Genomic DNA, 23,650 nt, shown 5'->3' with positions numbered 1-23,650 from the left:
CTCTCTTTTCTAGCACTTTAAATAAAGTTGCTCCTTTACGCTTAAGGAAGGTTAAGGAAAACAGTTTGACACCATGGTATAATGAGCATACTCGCACCCTAAAGAGAGCAGCCCGAAAAATGGAGCGCAGCTGGAGGAAAACAAAACTAGAGGTATTTCGTATTGCTTGACGGGAAAGTAACATATCCTACAGAAAAGCATTAAAAACTGCTAGATCCGATTACTTTTCTTCTCTTTTAGAAGAAAACAAACATAACCCCAGGTATTTATTCAATACAGTGGCTAAATTAACGAAAAATAAAGCCTCAACAAGTGTTGACATTTCCCAACACCACAGCAGTAATGACTTTATGAACTACTTTACTTCTAAAATCGATACTATTAGAGATAAAATTGCAACCATTCAGCCGTCAGCTACAGTATCACATCAGACAGTGCACTATAGACCCCCTGAGGAACAGTTCCACTCATTCTCTACTATAGGAGAGGAAGAATTGTATAAACTTGTTAAATCATCTAAACCAACAACATGTATGTTAGACCCTTTACCATCTAAGCTCCTAAAAGAGGTGCTTCCAGAAGTCATAGATCCTCTTCTGACTATTATTAATTCCTCATTGTCATTAGGACATGTCCCCAAAACCTTCAAACTGGCTGTTATTAAGCCTCTCATCAAAAAACCACAACTTGACCCCAAAGAACTAGTTAATTATAGACCAATCTCGAATCTCCCTTTTCTGTCCAAGATACTAGAAAAGGTGGTATCCACACAATTATATTCCTTCTTAGAGAAAAATGGTATATGTGAGGATTTCCAGTCAGGATTTAGACCGTATCATAGTACTGAGACTGCTCTTCTTAGAGTTACAAATGATCTGCTCTTATCATCTGATCGTGGGTGTATCTCTCTATTAGTTTTATTGGATCTTAGTGCTGCGTTTGACACAATTGACCACAACATTCTTTTGCATAGACTTGAATACTTTGTTGGCATCAGTGGAAGTGCATTAGCATGGTTTAAATCGTACTTATATGACCGCCATCAGTTCGTAGCAGTGAATGAAGATGTATCCTATCGATCACAAGTGCAGTATGGAGTACCTCAAGGCTCAGTACTAGGGCCGCTACTCTTCACGCTTTATATGTTACCCTTGGGAGATATCATCAGGAAACATGGTGTTAGCTTTCACTGTTATGCTGATAATACTCAGCTCTATATTTCTTCGCAGCCCGGTGAAACACACCAATTTGAAAAACTAATGGATTGCATAGTCGATATAAAAAACTGGATGACGAGTAATTTCTTACTGCTAAATTCTGAAAAAACAGAGGTGTTAATTATAGGACCTAAGAACTCTGCTTGTAATAACCTAGAACACTGTCTAAGACTTGATGGTTGCTCTGTCAATTCTTCGTCATCAGTTAGGAACCTAGGTGTGCTACTTGATCGCAATCTTTCCTTAGAAAGCCACATTTCTAGCATTTGTAAAACTGCATTTTTCCATCTCAAAAATATATCTAAATTACAGCCTATGCTCTCAATGTCAAATGCAGAAATGTTAATCCATGTGTAACGTGGCGGTACAAAAGCAAAGGAGGTCGTAAGGGTGTTTTCCCACACTCTTAACACAAAATATGCATATGTATGACAATGTATGGTCGACTACGCCACCCCAGACCACTGGGGAAATAACAGCCCTAAGGGCACACAGGTTCGTCTTGAATGAGTGGGTGAGGAGACATGAATAATATAGAAAAGTTTATTATGTTTGTCAATATTGACCAATAAATAGCTAAAAACTTCCAAGTGAAAACTCTACATTGGCCATATAATAAACAGGAAGGCACACCAGCAATCTGCATCTACACACACACAATAAATCAATTCCCATTAAAGAAAACCAAATGGCCAACAGGAGCGGTAGCTGGGGGTCCGGGTCGGCTGCCAAATTGTAGAACGAACCCCCCCCCACAATAGTCCACTACAAATACCCAAATGCACACGTGAAAGTTAGATGGCAGCAGGCACACAGCACTATAACGTGAACACACCACACAAATGGCAGCCTCGCCTTCACCCCCCAGAGACCCAGCTCCTATAACAGAAAAAAAAGAAGAAAACACAAACTGATAACTACAATCTGACAGAAACTCAAAGAAATAAATAAAACAAAAATAACAAACGTTTATAAAGTACAATACCCCCAAATAAGTAAAACAAAAAAAACAATGTCACAAAATAAATCAAATAATTCAAGAAATTAAACCACTTAGCACAAACAAAATAGCACAATGTAACAAAAACAGGTTAACAGTTTGAAATAAACCAAGTTCACTCCGGTTTACAGTGCTCAGAGATGAGGCACGGACTGAACGTAAACCAAGGAAAACCAAATACTCAAACAACCACACGGTAGACACGAGATGCTGATTCCAAGTTAGACCAAGGGAATTCCATATGCGGCGGCCCGGGGAGACGTTCAGCCTGCCCTCGAAACCATGCACTACACCCCGATAGCAACGTGAATCAACCGCTGGGTTGCTATCGTGATAAAGGTCGAGGCAAAACAGCGACGCAGTCGCGATCACGGTTCAGTGTTGATGCTCACTTCCCACTAATTAGCCCAAAAAGACTCAGTTATGCAGGAGAGCCCTGCAGAGCATAAGGAAACTATATTAAAACAGGAAAAGAAAACATTACAAATACGCAAACTATAATCCTACATACCACGGGATGATCCTGCACGCAAACCGCTTCGTAGTTGCACACCATATTCAATATAGCGGCTCAGTCAGACCATATGAGTGACGTGCTATCAATGCCACTGAGGACAAAACCAATCATAAATAGCCGAGTCGCAGTCAATTACTTGTTATAAACAAAACTATACATACCGGTGAAGAGTGGGCAGCCAGCACAAAGCAGCGGGAAGGAAAAAAAAGAGCAGCTTACAATCCAAGCCTGTGGCGACCACGGATGACGTCACGAGGGAAATACAAGGACGCATCCCAAGTGGCCATAACATGTCCTTTATATATCTCAAACCAAATAAGGAGGAGGGGTTACTAAACTAAGCACAGGTGGATGACATTCCCTACAGTGGATTCAACCACCCTGCTACACATGCATTTATGACCTCAAGGTTAGATTATTGTAATGCTTTATTGGGTGGTTGTTCTGCACGCTTAGTAAACAAACTACAGCTAGTCCAAAATGCAGCAGCAAGAGTTCTTACTAGAACCAGGAAGTATGACCATATTAGCCCGGTCCTGTCAACACTGCACTGGCTCCCTATCAAACATCGTATAGATTTTAAAATATTGCTTATTACTTATAAAGCCCTGAATGGTTTAGCACCTCAGTATTTGAATGATCTCCTTTTACATTATAATCCTCTACGTCCGCTACGTTCTCAAAACTCAGGCAATTTGATAATACCTAGAATATCAAAATCAACTGCGGGCGGCAGATCCTTTTCCTATTTGGCGCCCAAACTCTGGAATAACCTACCTAACATTGTTCGGGAGGCAGACACACTCTTGCAGTTTAAATCTAGATTAAAGACCCATCTCTTTAACCTGGCATACACATAACATACTAATATGCTTTTATTATCCAAATCCGTTAAAGGATTTTTAGGCTGCATTAATTAGGTAAACCGGAACCGGAAACACTTCCCATAACACCCTATGTACTTGCTACATCATTAGAAGAATGGCATCTACGCTAATATTTGTCTGTTTCTCTCTTGTTCCGAGGTCACCGTGGCCACCAGATCCAGTCTGTGTCCAGATCAGAGGGTCACTGCAGCAGACATGGGGACTTGTGACTTGGTGACTTGGACTCGAGTCGACTCGAGTCGCTATTTTTATGACTTGTGACTTGACTTGACAAAAAATAAAATACTTGAGACTTGACTCGGACTTGGAAGTTAAAGACTCGGGACTTGACTTCACTTGAGACATGATGACTTGAATGACTTGAGTGTTAATCACATTATGTTTTCAGTTTGAATATAAAATATATAAATTATTTTTAAAAAATAAAATTCATTACTCAGCTGGAGCGCAGGCTGAGAATCGCGTTGTCATGTCATGACATCATCAGTCATGCCCTCTCTACCTTACGCAGACCACGCCCACTTAGATCAGATATCACATCACATCAACATCTCAGCTTGAGGGGTACTGAGGGTCATCGCTTTTGTCGTCAATAATTCGCGCCTAAAAACGCGTGGAAATCGCTAGTCGCGCCGCTTTCTCATTGTTTCCAAAGCGCTCGGGCAGTTGCGCCCCTGAGGCGTCGAGCGTGTCGCACCGCGTGCGCGTCGCGACCGCGTTGCTTCCATTATGAGCGCGCATACCGGTGGCGCATACATGGTGGGATAGGCCACATCGTGCTCGGCTTGCAGACAAGACTCTCGAATCTTATATTTTGCAAGTGCAATACCTTGTAATAGAGGTAATGACTTTAATGACTCTGAGAGAGAGAGATTGTGTGTGTGAGAGAGAGAGAGAGAGAGAGAGAGAGAGAGAGAGAGTGAGTGAGAGAGAAACACACTCGTGCTTCACCTGATGAAGGAAACCCAAACTGAGTCTGACTCCAATCACAACCCCAACATTCAGAAACTAATTGACAAAAATCTGAAGTATAATTATGATGAAAAATTAAAAAAAATGAATTTGAGCTCCAAACCAAACTCCAGTGTTATTCGGCCCTAAACAGAACCACAAAACTGGCAAATTACTTAAAACTCAAGCAATTAAAAGAAAGACAAATCCTTTCAAAATATCGACTCAGTGATCATGATTTGGAAATAGAGATTGGTAGACATAAAAGATCCTGGCTACCGAGAGAAGAGAGGCAAACACTGTGAGCTGAATCAAACAGAGGATGAGAAACACTTCCCAAATACAGCACTACAAGAGAAACATTCTTCTCACAGTTTGAAGCTTTGAATCCTTCATTCTTGTCTCTAAATGACTCGGAGAAACTACTCTATATACTTGGAGAGAATGAAAAGGCAGTCACAATAGCTGCTAAATATTTATACACCATACACACCATACGAAAGGGATAATTTATTGTATTCAACTGTTTTATTTTATATTCTTAATTCTATATAATTACTATTATTAATATTAGAAATATTATCTGCTGCTGCTATTTTTATTGTATTTTATTGTAATCATATTTTATTCTGTATCTAAATGCTCAATTTGGCAATACTGTAACTCAAATGTCATGCCAATAAAGCAACTTGAACTTGAACTTGAGAGAGAGAGAGAGAGAGAGAGAGGAGAAATGTAAGAAAGTTCAATGTTGTATATAAACTGTGTTTGAGGGGAAGTTGTGGCCTAATGGTTAGAGAGTCGGACTCCCAATCGAAAGGTTGTGAGTTCGAGTCTCGGGCCGGCAGGAATTGTGGGTGGGGGGAGTGCATGTACAGTTCTCTCTCCACCCTCAATACCACGACTTAGGTGCCCTTGAGCAAGGCATCGAACCCCCAACTGCTCCCTGGGCGCCGCAGCATAAATGGCTGCCCACTGCTCCGGGTTTGTGTTCACAGTGTGTGTGTTCACTGCTCTGTGTGTGTGCACTTCGGATGGGTTAAATGCAGAGCACGAATTCTGAGTATGGGTCACCATACTTGGCCGAATGTCATGTCATGGCACGTCACGTCGTTTGAGAGAGAGGGAGAGAGTTATTTGTTTTATGGACTCAATGTTGAAAATGTAAAACATTTCTGTTGGCAGAAGTGAAAAATAAATAATTTTATGAAGTTACAATTTTGTTTGATTCCATGATGTATTTTACTGAACATGAGTATTTACAATGCAAATCCAAATTATTTTAATTTACTGTTACTTATATCTTGTCTTTTAACTTTATTAAGATCAGATTCTGCAGGTAAAATTACAATAATAAGGTGACTTGACTTAGACTTGACTTGACTTACTACAGGACTTGACTTGACTTGACATAACTTGTGACTTGACTTGACTTGACTTGCCCAAGAAAAAAATACTTGGGACTTACTTGAGACTTGAAGGTTAAGACTTGAGACTTACTTGAGACTTGCACATGTGTGACTTGGTCCCATCTCTGCACTGCAGTCACCCGGATCCAGTACGTATCCAGACCAGATGGTGGATCAGCACCTAGAAAGGACCTCTACTGCCCTGAAAGACAGCGGAGACCAGGACAACTAGAGCCCCAGATACAGATCCCCTGTAAAGACCTTGTCTCAGAGGACCACCAGGACAAGACAACAGGAAACAGATTATTCTTCTGCACAATCTGACTTTGCTGCAGCCTGGAATTGAACTACTGGTTTCGTCTGGTCAGAGGAGAACTGGCCCCCCAACTGAGCCTGGTTTCTCCCAAGGTTTTTTTCTCCATTCTGTCACCGATGGAGTTTCGGTTCCTTGCCGCTGTCGCCTCTGGCTTGCTTAGTTGGGGACACTTCATCTACAGCGATATCGTTGACTTGATTGCAAATAAATGCACAGACACTATTTAACTGAACAGTGATGACATAACTGAATCCAATGATGAACTGCCTTTAACTATCATTTTTGCATTATTGACACTGTTTTCCTAATGAATGTTGTTCAGTTGCTTTGACGCAATGTATTTTGTTTAAAGCACTATATAAATAAAGGTGACATTGACATTGAGTTTTAGCAAGCCAACTTTGAAAAGAACTGTATATTTTGCTTTTTATTCAATGTTAAATTTATTATGGTCATGATTACTTTTGGACAACTGGAATTCATGACCACAGAGTCTATATTTTCGAAAAACTTCTACAATAATTAGTCAATTATTGTGTCATCATAGATTTCTGGATGTTATTTTTACATATCAGATGGCCCCTTCCAGTATAAGTAGCTGTTTCTTTGCGTTTCTTTCAAGTAATTGATAGCAAAATTTTGGAAGAAATATAACAGCACCTTAAATCATCAACCTGCTTTAACGCTGCTGCCAGGATTCTGACTAGAACCAGAACATCTAAACACTAGGACTCAGATCACTAGGATCGAGTCAGTTAGAAATACCAAGGGTTCACACAAAACAACTTCCTTTTAAAGCACTTTGAATTACCATTGTGTATGAAATGTGCTGTATAAATAAACTTGCCTTGAAAATGCTGACTCTGTAAGACCAACTAGACCCTGCTTCTCTCTTTACCCTCTGATATACCTGGTATCTTCTTTCCATTCATTCATGAATACTTATGCATCTGCAAAATATCATGAATAATTAATTATCCTTGATATATAAGAACACCAGAACAAGTTGGTGTCTAATCTGAGAAGCAGCAGTCTATAAATGTGCTGTTCTCATTTCATGCAGATACAAACATAAGTATGTTTCACCTTATCTAACCCATATGACGTAAAATTCATATTCCTGTCAGACAACATACACAAGAAGAAAGCTGCAGACAAATTGCTTCACTTTATTGATATAGATCACACTTCAAAAAGTTGGGACACAAATAAAGGCAACATTTGGGATATATAAAGATAACATCAACTTAAACTGTTTTAATGGTAAGCTAAAATTCAACATTCTTGAGGTTTTATGTGCAGTATTTTTTTCTACATTTTTGGTAAAAGAGTTAATCAAAATAACACAGTTGTAGCATTATTTCCCTATTGAACAGTTAATTATTAATTATTATTCAATTAAATTTCTAAGGTATACCAGAGAGAAAGGGCTACAAGAAACACATCAGCAGATGTTAACAATGACAAATGACAAATTTTCTTTTTTTGTAAAAAGTCTGAATAAAATATGTGTGGCAGAACCATGAAATGTCATAATAAGTATAGCCATTTCTCCAAGTCTCAAGCATAGTCCCTATAGAGGTCAAGATCCAAAGTGGGTTACTGAAAAATACTTTTCAGGTTTCTTCTCTATGAAAATATAAAATGTGTCCGCTCAGCATTTTTACCTCTGTGTAATCTGTTTGATATGTGCAAGAACTGCAAAAAGATCTGGGTTGCATAATAACGAATACTTTTTTGTATGTTTGCGAATGATCGTGCAAATTTGTTTATGTCTGATGACACTCAGCAAAGTAACCATTAAAACACTGTAAATATGGATCTGAATTTCATTTTATTGCTGCTTTTAATTATTAATTGAATTGTTTAAAAAAAACAGGGCAAGGAAATGAGAAGTGGTGATAACTGATGACAATTATGATTGTTTGCCATGTGTTTCAGTTGCTTGAATAATGTGTAAGTCATTGTGTAAAGTATGAATTTTAAATATGTAATGCATTTTAAATAATCACATTGATCAAATTATAAACATCATACAAACAGTTTTCTGGAGACAAGTTTGTCACTGTCAGTTTAAAATATAAAATAATTTGAAAATATAAAATATTTAAAGTGGGATGAAATGACTGAGCAAAAGCATTAGATTGTGTTATTTTGTTTTCTAATATACTAACAAGTTGAATAAAACCTACACTTTGAACTTGAATAAATCATGACCAAATCTAGTTATTTTAATATTTATCAGCCCTGCTGTCCAAGAGCAAAATGGGAGTAAAACCCCATTTATTTTCTCTTTACAGATGATCGATGAATGCCTTTGCTTAGCAAGTTACACACATACAGTAAGTTTGCTTTTCAAAAGAAAAAGTTTAAGTTTCTGTGAAAACTACACTGCCCACAATCCTAAGAGACCTGCCAATCAGAGAGGTTGCTGTTCCCATGGAAACAGGAAAAGTGCCAAAAGAACTCAGAAGTGAACGCCCACTCCCACAAAGCACAATACCGTCAATATCACTCCTTTTTTAAACAAATCACCTTTATAAATATGACCGATAGTTTTGCGATAAACATATGGTATCTTACACTTAAATAGTGAATAGATCCATACTACAAATATTTCAGATCGGTTCAGTTACAATTACCTGACTGTGATTTGCAGTGCATCAGTGGAATAAGCAGTTTAATTAAGTTTTTATTAAGTCTTATATATTTTTTAGATTTTAAAATATTTCTAGACATGCTTATGGAGAAAATTCCTTCTAAACCTTCTAAATTGTTGACAATTTGCCTTTCAAGAGTGAGTGAGAAGTGACTATAGGATCTCTACACATGACTCTATTTCACACAGCTCTACTTTGATTTGAATTTGTATTTAAAATACAATCCTATATGACGTTCATATCAATAGTCACATGACATATCAAATTGTTTCTGCTTTCACCACCAGCAATGTTAGCATTAAATGGTTTAGCCTGTATACTTAGAAAATATGTCACTAGTGACCTAGAACTTTTCCAGACATGCTGCTTTCATTACTACTTTTAAGTGAAGACACATGGACTATGAATCCTTTACTCTATTTGGTTTTCTTGCCCCTGTTTACAAATAGGAAAAATATTTTAATCTTCTTAATCTCGCACAGCTTTCCATCCCACAGTGCAGTGCATATCATGAAAAGCTAATGGTGGGGCTCACCAAACAGCTCAAGAGATCCAAACAGACCTTTACTCCCAGATCCCGGTTCCTCACCTTGTTGACCTGAGACTCAGCCATGTCTGATCTCTCCTCGGCCTGTTCAAGCTCATGCTGGGCCTTCCTCCACTGCGTTAGATGGACATTGCCTTGTTCCTCCTATTAAAGCACATATTACATGCATCTACTCACTGAGTTTTACAGAGTTGAGCATTTATAAAGTCAGATGGGTGTATTTTGACTTACCCCTGCTTGTCTCCTGTAGGCTTGACGTTTATCTGAAGTTTATTTACTAGATCCTGAAGTCTGTTAACTGTCTTCTTGTCCTCCTCAGACTACATAAAAACAATAGTCATTTATTTATCTACTGAGCAACTAGCAGTTCAGATGTCTACTGCATACCTGGTAGATAAGCTCCATCATTATTCTTTTATATTTACGAGCGCCTTTGATAGTATCAGCTCCATGCTTTTGTTCAGCATCCAGCTCATCCTGGACAATAAGTAACAATGTAGTACAGAAAACATTCATATGATCCATGTGTTTGTTTGACCAAACACCTACGAACCCTGGATTCCAGTGTCAGGAGTTGTTTCTTCCCACCCTTCAGGGCTAAGCTTTCTGCTTCATCTAAATGATTCTGCAAGTCTTTGACTGTGGCCTCCAGGCTCTTCCTCCTTCGTTCCAGGTGTGCACTGGTGTCCTGCTCTTTCTTGAGCTCTTCTGACATCATTGCAGCCTTCGAGGGAAGTAAGAACAGAAATTAGTGAAGGGTATTAGAATGGAACATTTTTCACCTGACTCTTTTGAAGCATTTGTTTTGGAACCTGGCGCACTTTCTCACTTAGTTCGGTTAGTGTACACACATATAACACATATAACATGGTACTGCACCCAAACAACTGGTCCAAGACCGAGGTGTTCTGGCCTGATTAAAACAAAATCTGGAGCAGTTTGGTTTTGTTAAGAATCTGACCCAACAGACCTAAGAACAAAGCTTTATCATAATTGAGAATGGGAAATGCTTTATATAAAGCTGTGTCTGATACTATGAGTGAACAATTGTAGTTGAAAAATAAAAGCACCATCTTCATCTATTAGAAGTATAGCAGTTAGAATAAGTAGATGACTACTTACATCAGTTATTGCTTTCTTAGCCCTTTCCTCAGCATTCGTTGACTCCTGAGCAGAGTCCTCCACGTCACTCATGAGCTGGGAAATATCAGCTTCAAGCTTTTTCTTAGTGCGCAGGAGACTAGTGTTCTGAAAAATTGGAGGTATGTAGATGGTACTTTTATGCCCCGTTTCCACCGCAGGAACTTTATCCAGGAACTAGGGACTTTGGCCTGGTACTCTGTGTGTTTCCACCGCAGGAACCAGGAACTAAATAAAGTTCCGGGTAAAAAAATGCCCCTCAGAAAGTCCCTGCTGGTGAGGTGGTACTTTTTCAAAGTTCCGGAACTTTCGGGGGCGGGACTTGGGCGCTAAACATCCTGATTGGTTGAGTTCACGCAGCATTGGTTGCGTTCAACCACCATTTATTCGGATCAACATTTTCAAAATATTACTGTTATTGTGTCATGAAATGTAATTTTAGTTGTTTAAAACTCAAATCTGTGGTTTATTTATAAAGACAGCGCCTATTTAAAAATGTGTTTCGCCGATCTCAGAGATGGTCAGCTCGACGCGACCAGCGGGAGCTAAGTACATTTCTGCAGCTGTTCTTATGTTAAAATGAAAACGAAAGGAGGCAGTGGTATTTGATATCCTATTTCTTTTTATTGTAAATATACAGAGTGGAAAATTGCAGTAGCCATGGTCAGCTAACTGAAGTTATCAAGTACACTGCTGTTTACAGATTTACCAGACTTGCTCGTCGCGGACATCACACTCCCGAGACGAATGCACAAAGTCTGAACTAGCGAGGAGGATGCACATCCAAAATCAGCGTACTTTGTATTGAGAAACGCGCGCAGAGCTACGTCTGGGGGGGGAAAGTTCCTGGGAAAGAAGTTCCTGGTACAAATGTTCCGGGTAGTTTTGGTGGAAACGCGGCATTATAAGACTTTTCCATTTTTGTTTCAAAGCTAAAAGATTCTAGACTTCCGTTGCTAACCTGCTGGAGTCCCACTCGTTCTTTGTTATCTGTCAGCTCCTGCTCAGCAATTTTCCGGCTCCTCTTAGTTTGTTCCACAGAAACTCTCAGTTCTTTAATTTCAGCCTGCATCAGCAAATTCCTGCGTTCAGACATTGCTAGCTGTTCCTTCGTGTTCTCCTGTTCTTTGAGACAATCATCAAAGTAAAGCCGAACATCCTGTTGAGACATGGATCAAATCAGATTAGTCACTGCTCAGCAGCATATGTTGTGTTTCTTAACTAGCCTAATCAAAAAGACACCCTGGATCAACCAAGTTCCCATGTAAGCCCATCAAGTAAACCTGCTGTTGAGAAACTAACCAATTCTGGTTGACCAGCTGTACCCTCTCAATGAGTTAGACAAACTGAGTGGAAAATGAAAAGAATGCAATAGGATGGAATTGGGACATGTTACAGATTTTGGCAAACTTGTGGAACCTGGACAATCTACATGAACTTCTTCTCAAAACTTCATTTGTGGATTAATGCGTATTGGAGACGCGAACCGTTTAAAACAATTCAGTTCGATTTGGTGAACTGGTTCAAAAAGATCCGGTTACATCGAATGACTCGTTCGCGAACCGGATATGACTAACTGCTTTGTTTTGAACTCTCTCTCACAACAGACACGGAAGAGAAGACAATGATGAATAAAGTCGTAGTTTTTGCTATTTTTGGACCAAAATGTATTTTCGATGCTTCAAAAAATTCTAACTGACCCTCTGATGTCACATGGACTACTTTGATGATGTTTTTCTTACCTTTCTGAACATGGACAGTATACCGTACACACAGCTTCAATGGAGGGACTGAGAGCTCTCGGACTAAATCTAAAATATCTTAAACTGTGTTCCAAAGATAAACCGAGGTCTTACGGGTTTGGAACGACATGAGGGTAAGTTATTAATGACATAATTTTGCAAATTGGGCGAACTAACCCTTTAATGGGACAATGAGGTATAAATATGTGCACAATAAAAAAAAAGGGAATTCGTTTTTTCCAATCTAGTTTAAACCATACCGCCAAATTGTTAGGAACATACTCTTTGCACTCAAGTAGGTTTAATGTGGTTTTGAACAGACTTGTAAACTATTGAAAACCAGTTGAAAATGCATGACTTTTTCTTTCTTTAACGTTATTGTCCTCCAAGGGGAACAGACTACAAACAGTCACATAGCAAGAACAAGGATAAAACAATTATATTTTAAATCAAATATGTAAAAAAAGTTTTTGTTACTCATATGAATGTAAACATAAATATAATTTAGTTTGTCATTTTTCAGACAAGTGCCAACATGAATAACATGTGTTTAACCCAAGTATGGTACAGTATTCCCATAGTACCCATATTACCCATAACCAAATTCCCTCCACTGGTACAATACACAATAAAGCACTATATAAATGCATCCTTCATTCATTCATTTATTAATTCATGGTGCCTTGGTTACTCATGGAATAGCACTCATATTAAATAATCACATCACTTGCCCTAACCAACCCCTGAAATGAGAGAAAAATAAAAAATGAAAAGAATGCTTTTAAGAATGTAAAATTTTGTTGACAGGAAAGTAGTTCCAGGACCATAAGCAACTGAGATACCCAGGAACACACCCTAATTGGGTTCACCCTATTAATTTGCGAACTCATGCTTGTCTTACTTGGCCTCCTCAAGTTCCTCAGTGCTGTAAATAGCATCAGACTCATATTTGGTTCTCCACTGAGTTACTTCACTGCTGGCTTTAGACATCCCTTGCTGTAGCTCAGCTTTGGCTTCCTGTTCTTCTTCAAACTGCTCCCTCAGGAGATCACAGTCATAACGTGCTGATTGTAAGCCATGGGCTACAGCATTCTAAGCCAACAAGGACAGATTATCAGAGTTCAAAAGCACATCCCTTATGAAACAAAAATATATTGCAGTATATTGGAAAATATCATGTAATATATTAGTCATATATTCTTATATATGGGATTTAATATTTATTTTTTCCAATACATTGCAATATATTGAAAGCGTCAATCATTTGTATATTTTGCAATATATTATATAATATATGTATCATCAATATATTATTAAATGTATTCAAATATATAATATTAGAAAATAAAAAGGTATATATATATATATTTCAATATATCACAATATATTTTAAGAAATATATTGGTAAATATATTTTCCTTTCATAAGGGATGTTGCTTTGCTAGCTCTGATGCCATATTATTATCTTGAGCATTTCATTACCTTTGACTCCTCCTCAAGCTGTCTCTTCAGTTTATCGATTTGCTGAGTAAAGCCCTGTCTGGCCCTACCAACTGTGAAATCAGATTATCCTTCTCCTCAATTTGTCTATAAATACTCGCCTGTTGAAAAAACAAAGTCAAACACTCTGCAACAAATGGCACATAAAATTCACTTGTATCAGTGAAATCACTGCCTACCATTTTAACTTTGAAGATGGGCTTTCTGGGAGCTGAGGTCATTAATTTGACGCATGTTCTCCTCATTCTTGCCATTCACTATTGACAGTTTGTCTTCAAGATTATGGCACATTTTCTCCAGTTTAACCTGTAATTTACAGATAGACTGTTTTAGACAATCCCATTTCTCTGTTAGGTGTCAGGACTGGCAGAACAGTATAATCTAAAAACCTTGGCTTTTGCTATAACCATCAAGTTGCCCGCTAGATCGTCAATCTCCATCTTGCATTCGCTCTTCACTTTCTCCATTTTCTACTTGATTCGCTGGAGATTGTCGAGTTGTTCTCCAAGCTCTGCCATACTGTCGGCATGTTTCTTGCATAGGGTGGCAGCCTCTTCGAGATCACGCCCCAGCTTCTGAAATTCAAGCTCTCGTTTCTTGTTGATCTCGACTTGAAATGGAGTGGCACCACTGGCTTCTTCCAGCCTCTCGCTGATCTCCTCAAGTTCTGGAGAGATCAGCTCTCTGCTTATCCACCTTGGCCCGAGCTGCGCGCTCAGTGTGAGCCTTAGATGGGAAAGAAAGTACAATAATGAGCCTTTTCATATCTTCAGCGGGCACTTCTTGAAGAACAAACAGAGCAACAGCTTACATGGAGCTTTTTTATTTGCTTATGAAGCTGGGAGCCCATAGATTTCTCATCCTCTATTTTGCTTAACAATTGGCTGATCTCAAAGTCTTTCCTGGAAGAAGGAATTTAGAAATGGTAAATACACTTTTGTTAATGATACATGTTTTTCAATGCTTATCAGAAAAAATACTTTTTGAGTTTCTCTTCCAGTTGTTGCTCCGTCATTCTCCAGGTCCATGATGGACTCTTGGGATATTTTCACATCCCCTTCCAGCTTCCTCTTGGCCCTCTCAATGTCCATTCGTGTGTTCTCAAACCCATTTTGAAGAGTATTAGAATATAACTCTCAAATGAGCTTCATATATTCAGCATTTTTGTGATTTCCATACTCACGTCATCCACTTGTTGTTCAAGCTTGGTTTTGGCTTTAGTCAGAGTATTGACTTTGTCCTCCTCAGCCTGGAGATCATCAGTAACTTGTTGGTGTAGCAAGATTTGCATCTCGGCTATATATTTCCTCTGTAAGGTTTTTAACCAGTGAAAATCCATTATTTAAGTTGTGCATGTATGTATACATTGGGATATTCAAACCTTATTCTCAGTTGCATGCTTTTCCTTCCTCCAGATCATCAATGTCTTGCTCAGAGCATTCATCCTCTAGTTTCCTTTTCTTTGCCGTCAGCTCTGAATTGATTTCTCCTTCATCATCCACTCTTTCAGTCGGCTCTTTTAGCTCGGCCTCTATAGCTGGAGATTGCTTTTTATCAGCCCTTCACACCTCTCTTCAGCATCTGTGAGATTCTCTCTGCCCTATGAGTGCAGTCAAATGAGAGAGTCTTTAAATTGCCAATAGTTTTGCATTAGATTGGCTTTTTGTGACTTTTTCCCAAATCGATATCAAGAAAAAGGATAGGAAATGGTTATGAACTTGTGACACCCACAGCTCAATGTTTAGTAATCATTAGGCCATGCTCCAACAAATGCATGTTTTTTAAAAAGGTAAAATATTAAAAGACAGAAAAGGAGTTAAGAAGAATAATCTCTAAAACCTTTGTGTGGCCAAACTTATACTGTGTGTGATCAATATCAACTGACCTCAAGAGCTTCTCAGAAGCCTTCTTTTCATTGATGAACTGTTCTTCAGGGATCGCACTGGCATTAAGGATTCTGTACCAGTGACCATGAGATTATAGATGTAGATCATACATCTTTAGATACATATGGGAAAGTGCACGGAAAGCTGGTCATTATTGTAAAATGCATGAGTGTCGAACCTTCCAATTTATTGCAACATTAAACACCAAATAAATGGACATTAAATATTGATCTTAATTTGAAATTCATATTATGAGAGAAGAAAGAGATTATGGATTGTGTGGTATGAGAGAGCTATATGGAAAATCAGTAGGCTGTGACAATGTTTAGTTATACAAGTTAATAGTCATTATGCAAATGTATATTTGACCACAGAATATATTCCACAGAGCCATTTAGTAATAATAATATAAAAGAAAATGTGCTGATTATTCTCATTAAATTACCTCTGCTTGAAGTCAGCATAAAGGATTTTACTTGGAAAACCTTTTCTACAGATGCCTTCCAGTACGCCATTAGAGTGTAACTGGTGGATAACCAGATGGTTGGTCACTATCCCTGTATGAGTCAATGAAGATGACTAACAAATCATGTCATATAATATTATTTTTCAACATTTCAGTCAAATACCACGCTGAATTCAATCTCATTCATGTACCTGGTGTTTTCACCTCACTGGGGATCAGGCAGCGTACAAAGTGAGGATGTGTGCTTCCCAAGTTGGTCATTAGCTAGCCCAGGTTTTCCTGTGAAAAAGTTTAACAATCCATGTCATTTCAAACACTAACAAGCAAAAATGAAGTATAAACCTCTCGGTGCTCATACTCTGAAAACAGCTGAGACCGTATGGAAAGAGCCTCCTTTCTTCTTGGCTGCTTTTTTGTCTCCTGCTCCACCGTTATTGGCCTCTTTTGAACAAAAAGTGATAGATTAATGGTTAAATCATTTAAGTTTTACTTCTAATGTTTCAGAATGATTTATCTGCTTCAGCAGAGGCATAGGAAGCATACAGGTGAGCCAGCAGCTTGACTGATGACTTCTGGTACAACTGAACAACAGACTCGTTTAACGAGTCCTTGTTTTTGTCCAGCCAGCCGGAGATGTTTTAGTCGATGGTGCCAGCATAGTGCACTAAGTAGAAGTGAGCTTCAGCCTTGCCTTTGGTTGGCTTGGGCTTTTGGAAAGCATTGTTCTCGCCCAGATGCTGGTCATGCAGCTTGTTCTGGAAGGAGGTGTCAGCTGCCTTTGGGAACATACACTCCTCTTCAAGGATGGAATATATTCCCATTGGCTGGCAGACAAAACCATTCATAAGTGTACACTGGCGAAATCAGATTTGGTACATGCTATTCATGAATTAATGAAGAAGTGAAAAGTCTACTGAAAGCGTGCACTACTTTCAAGAAGTGCAATGTTTGACCTGATGGAGTCTTGAGAAGATAAATCACTGTGCTTTTATATATAAATTATCTTTTTTGGACCATTAAAATCATACGGAGCCCCACACTTGACATGCAGGAAAAAATATTAGGCTAGATTTACTAATTCGTTCCCTCAATGCACTAATTCGTGCCCATGATTACTATTGCGTTCCCTCGATTTACTATTTCGTTCACTCGATTTATAAATTGTGCGCACGATTTACTAATTCTTTCCCTCGATTTGCTAAATCGTGCGCACGATTTAGCAAATCAAGGGAACGCAATAGTAATTGTGTGCACGTTTTAGTACATTGAGGGAATGAATTAGTAAATCGTGCGCACAATTTATTTATTTTTTCTTGCATGTCATGTGTGGGGCTCCGTAAAATCAGATTTCCAAATCACAAATTCAGTTTCAAGACTTTTTACAAGTGTGTTAAGAAAAACAGTCATGAATGTGTGTGTGACGAGTGGGGCGGGGCCGAGGGACACGGGAGCGAGGCCGGTGGAGTGATTGGAGATGAACAGATTTTTTCCATGAACTCCCAGTCTATTCCCTCCTTGTACTCTTCTTGTTCAAGCACAAACATGTGATGGTTGAAGAACTGTTGCAGTTTTTCAATGGTGAAGTTGTTGCACAGCTGCTCAAGGCTATTAAACTAATTCAGCACAATCTAACTATGAATCATTTTGCCATCCACTTGAACTGTTAACAAATAACCTTCTTATTTAATTTTCATAATCAGAGCTTCCCACAGCTGCGACAGCCTGACACATTAATTATCAAATACGTGTGGCTCACATCAAAGATTTCAAATCCTGCAATGTCAAGTATTTCAATGGAGAAAGCTTGAAGCTGCTTGGTTTCCAGCATCTGGTTGATTCGGATTCAAGCCAACACAGTATTCATGACCTGCGGGGTTAATAGATATAGTACAGTGTTGACTAGATCATGTAAACATGCCATTGTAGCAGAGTTGCTAGAATATGAAGCACATACCTGTTGAACGTCTTGCCCCTTACTGACCCAACTTTCACTCTGGGATAACAAAGTGCTTTCAACAAGTCGGCAGAGTTCAGTCCCATCAGGTAAGCGACTTTATCAGAAATATACTTACATACTTCACAGAGAAATGTGTCACCTTTTTTAATGAAAGACATCAAAGGCTTCGTGGATTTTGTAGGTACAGAACTTGGAATAGCAAACTATTATGTCTTGCATCATTGACATCAGCCTGCCGCTATGAATCTTCACATGTATAAGTGAACAATGGCTTCTTTAAAGTCAGCATGAAATGGAAATCTACCTTAAAATCTGCTTTCTAATTACATGTACAATAATTGAATTTTTTGTGTGTGTGTTCTTTGTACAGTTCATCAAACATGGCCACATAATTGAATCAAAATGTAATTTGTTTAATGTCAAATGCTGTTTCACCCAGATGTGCATCACAATACGAAAGAAAAGATCGGTTGCTAGAATCATGTGGTTTCTGAAGCTGTATACTAGAAGAGTATTGAACATATATCTGGGCTACTTTTTTGATATTTTCTAATCGTTTTTTTGCAGCTTGACAGCATCTGTCCACTTTTATTTTCCTTGAAGAGCACCATGAACATTCTGTTAAATATCCTCTTCTGTGTTCCACAGAGAAAAGAAAAGTAACAGCGGGTTTGGAATAAACCAGGGTAAGTAAATCATGACAGCTTTTACATTTTTGGGTGAACTAATGGTTTTAGTCAGCTAAATGATAAATTAGCATTAAAAGTTTTTAGTCTGGCAAATTAAGAATGCAAAAAATATCATAGATAGGCCTTATAAAAAATAAATGATGTCTAGATATGTTAGATTACCTTCAGTGCCGTCAGGTTCAGCATGTTCTTCATGCTACTTATGTCTAAACTTCATGTTCCCATAATGCATCACTGCACCTGTCATTTTATAGATGCTGCGTTTCTCGTCAGTGGTGAAGCCCAGGATGTCAATGGCTGACTGGCTGCATGATTAAAAAATAAAATAAAAAAAATCTAATTGTGATTTTTATGATAAGAACTCCAGTTATGATTTTTTTTTTTTTTAAGCTCCAGGTTTGCTGAGCAGGGCTGCATTTTGTGATTATTTATCAATGTTACTATTGTAATTCTTATTCTTATTCTTATTCTTATTGTTAATAAAATATTAAACAATGCAATAAATATTAATATTGTAATATTGCACTATATATATTTTTTATTATAGTTAAAACGTGAAAAAAATTGTTACTTGAAATAAACAAACTATTAATTCTTGCATCTTTGACTTTCAGCCTGCCGCCATGAATCTTCACATGCCATATTTGTACAGTATATAAGGCTTCAGATGTAGCCTCTTCTTTAAAGTCAGCATGAAATGGAAATCTACCTTAAAATCTGTTTTCTCATTACATGGTTTATGGCCTGTGGTGACCTGATAGAAGATATCATCCTCCATCTATCATCCTCCATCTGAAACGTCACCCTGGACATCTCCAGCAAATCTAGAAGGACAAAATCATAGTTACCATATGGCAAGTGGTTATCATTTTGCTGATGTTCAAAAATGCTTACATATTTCAATATCAGCAGAGCGGAGTTTTCCAGTTGTTCCAAAGTGGATTTGAATGAATTTACCCTGTCATGCTTTTTGCAACTTAAGGTAAACAAATGCTAATTAGCGTCTTAAAAGTAAAACAACACTAGTGCTGAACTCACGAAGTGTGAGGAGTTCTTCATAGTTTTGAAATGATTTGATCTTCCAGTGTCCCCTGTGTGGAAAGATTTCAGTAAAATATGATTGATTTTAAAAAAATCAAGCCTGCTGCTCATACAGTATGATCTTTTCCTCACCTGCATTTTTCTTTGAACGGCATCTTTGTTCTTGTCTCTAGACACTGCGATAGTCTGAATGACACGTTTGGTGTTCACAGTCTTTCCTGCACCAGATTCTCCGCTGGAAGTGACACAGTTACACGGTTACACAGCTGGAGCTTCACAGCTCATCATCTGAGAGTGTAGAGTTATAGCACAGTCAAGGCCATTGATCATGACTTACGTAATCAAGACAGACTACAAATAAAACAGGAGAAATAATGGGAATCTCTTGCATTTCTTGTTTAGAATGCATAAGTAAGTAAAGTGTTGTCTTCGCCGAATGTCAGTGTCAAAAATGTTAGACATGGTTCTAAAATCGAACTGTTTGGCTCCATTTTCCTTATGCAACATTTAAATTAAAGATTTCAATCTTACAAATTAAGCATCGTTACCACTTGTTGAGCACATGAACATAATGGCTATTCAGAGGCTTTTAAATTAATCCTAGCATCAATTAAATTTACATTTGTTGTGCTGACAACTTAATTTATTGTTAATGGGAGTTTTCATGACAATGTAAAACTATCTTTCATTAAAAAAAGCAGCTTATAGAGCTTTTCCTTGATTAAAAATGTGTCCCTAATGTTGTTCTGAATTAGACCCAACTGTAAGCATGTTCTGACATGCATTTTCAGACACAGTGAATATGTGGCGCCTCCATGCACTTTTTGCTCCCCTGTAAGCCACCACCACCTGACAGCCACTTGTAAGGATTCACAGTAACACAGAAGAGTGGGTCTGCAGAGACAAACCATGATTTATACAAATGATCCAATCTGACCTTTTTTTCAGAACTGAGGCATTCCTTACATAAATCATCCATGCCGCCTAACAATCTTTGAGGTTAAACAGCACCGAGGGCTCGTTGAGGTGGGTCATCATGGCCATGTCCTCTATTTTATCATACTTGGTTGGATTCATCGGGTGACATTCCTCATTGTTCACTGTCACAGTCTGCAGGGAAAATGCCATGTCGCTGTATTCCGGAGCAGTCACTGTGATTTCACTACAGTTTCTTTGTATTTGAAGTGAATGTTTAAAGACTCTTCAATCTAAACCGATTTCATGGCGTCTCACCTCCCCATCCTCAGTCTGGACTGTAGCCTTGCCTCCTTCTCTATTTTGAAAAATGCCTTTAATGTGCAGCTCTTTGGCATCAGGAACAAAACAGGCTGTCTTGGCATCAAATGGACGATCCTGAGCTTCAATTAGCTCCTTCTCGGGTTTGTGGAGATAGATCTTACCGCAGGAGACCACAAACTGGCAGGCTGTCTCCTTAGCGGAGCAAGAAGTGCCCTTTTATTATGATGTGCTAGAGCAGCTGAAATCACCCTCTATATTCTGACATACAATTCTATGCAAACCTTAATCCTGATTCATGTCACACTATCTTTATCTTTCTATAACCTTGGAAATTCAAAGGTTCACGTAACAATGTTCAAAGATCTGGATTTAAATGCATGCTTGTATATCCTTTGTTTTTATCTCTCATAATAAACAGGGCAGGACTGATAACAGCCACTGTGCATATAATTTGTAAAGTAAATGTAGTTAAAATCTTGAAGGAAATGTTCAACGTTGAAAATTATGTCAAGTGCAAGTCATCTTTTTTCCACTCACGTCTTTTATGAAACAGACACTTTTACATGGAGTGCTTCAGATGTTCTCTTGATTTTGAATAGAACTTGAAAACAATTACTAGTTGTGCCTCGGAGAGATTTGCAAAGAGGGTTTGATTAGAACTGCTTGAGTTTAGGTGACTGAACAATGGAACAATTGAAGACGGAGACATGTTTGGAAACAATCATTATTTGTCACAGCTCCATTTGGTGAACTGAAAAAACACCTTCCAAAGAGGAATGACAGCATACGAGCGCCTCTATATTCTCTCTTCTGATCATTAAGGAGATCTCCGATGCGTGACATCCCAGAAATAGCCCCATGAGAGTGAGCTTTGATCCTGTTCAACATGTTTGGAAGACGGGACTTTGATGATGCCATGTGAGTGTGTTTTGACACAGGATGCCAAAAGGATACTGTGACAGATGGCTGAGGAGCCTGCAGAGCTGTTATTGACGTGAGAATTGGACTAAAATCAAGGGAATTATGGCTAACTGAAAGAGAATAATTTTTATTTATCTATTTATGTTTTTGCACATTAATCCGGGCATTGTTTTGACAAATAGATGTTGGAGTAAAAGTTCTTGTTGTTTTTGTTATATGTTTAGTTAATTTAGGTCACATATTTTACACTGATTCTTGAGAATTACGATAAAGAGGGTGCAAAATTGAAAAAATAAAACTCAGACAAATTATATGTGTACAAAACTGAGCTATGCTTTGATGCAACCTCCCAACTTTTCTCTTTTTTATCAAAATGTGCTTTGTACCTTGGACATTGTAATATCATTTCAACTACATCTTTAACTTTTTTAACATTTGCTATATACCAAACAAAATTATAACAAACAAAAACAACAAATGGTCTATTTTTTCTGATTTCAGAACAGTATGTCTGCTGTGCATCTGCTACGGTGACAAGGTAACTTTTAAAAACAGTCAAATGAACAAATAAACAATTCGTTGTTTACTTCTATTATCTACATTCACCAGGATCTTAATATTCACATTTAAACATCTTAAGAAATGAACCAAAAATTATCAGAACACATGATCATAATACAGATGAACTTGTTTATGTATAGATATGTTTTATCCAGTGTTATGTGTTCCCTCAGTCTTATGTACTCTGGTAGAGGTAATGACTATCAATCCACAAAACCAACACTGTCAGGTCACATATTTAGTATTTATACATTATTAGAAAAAATAAACTATTTATATTTAATATAATAAAAAATGACTTGAAAATCAGAAAGAAATGTGACGGCTTTACGTTTAATGTCAGCTCCGTCATTGGCCCGTTACCAATAAGTTTGTTTGTTTAATAACCGGTAAGCCTGTTATTAAAATAAAGTAAGGATGTCACCTGCTGGTGGACTGTAGTCACTACAAGCTTGACAGACTGGTGCATGTCCCCCTGGAAAACCAAATAAGGGTGCAAAATGCAAAAAAAAACAGGGGTGTAAAAAACACATTTTGTGCTAAATATAACCTTTATTTTTATATAAGGTTCCATAAAGAACCATGTTTAGGAAGTGCTATATAGCTCAAACTCGAAGAGAGAGAGAGAAAAAAAATATATATATATATAGAGAGAGAGAGAGAGAGAGAATATGCTGCAGTTGCTGATGTTTATAAGGCCAAATAGTGTAATGAAATTGTAATATCTTGTAATGTAAATCAATGAGATCTTTATTACAGTATAACAAGTTGTGCTGATGACGAGGTAGTCAACCATCTTCAAAGATGAGGATGATGACGAAGAGGATGCTATTTTCCCTCCGTATCAGTCCCGTCCACCAAACACGCAGGATGTGAGCTCACCCTCCCCTGTGCAGGTGGACCAGTGTTGCCAAATCTGCGTAATTGGGCTATTTTAACACTGTTGCCGCGGGTTGAAGAGACGCCAATAATGCAATCTTTAGCCCCTAATATGCTCATCTTAA

General features: G+C 38.1%; 1 pseudogene; it reads right to left on the bottom strand.

Annotated features, from left to right (window-relative positions):
* Window positions 1–6,976: 6,976 nt before the first annotated feature.
* On the bottom strand, window positions 6,977–22,480 carry LOC132108521 (myosin-13-like; annotated as a pseudogene).
* Between the last annotated feature and the right edge of the window lie 1,170 nt (window positions 22,481–23,650).

Source organism: Carassius carassius, chromosome 1 (assembly GCF_963082965.1).
Source record: "Carassius carassius chromosome 1, fCarCar2.1, whole genome shotgun sequence".
NCBI classification, from domain to species: domain Eukaryota; kingdom Metazoa; phylum Chordata; class Actinopteri; order Cypriniformes; family Cyprinidae; genus Carassius; species Carassius carassius.
Note: the sequence above shows the minus strand (reverse complement) of the source record. Positions and strands in the feature narration are given on the sequence as shown.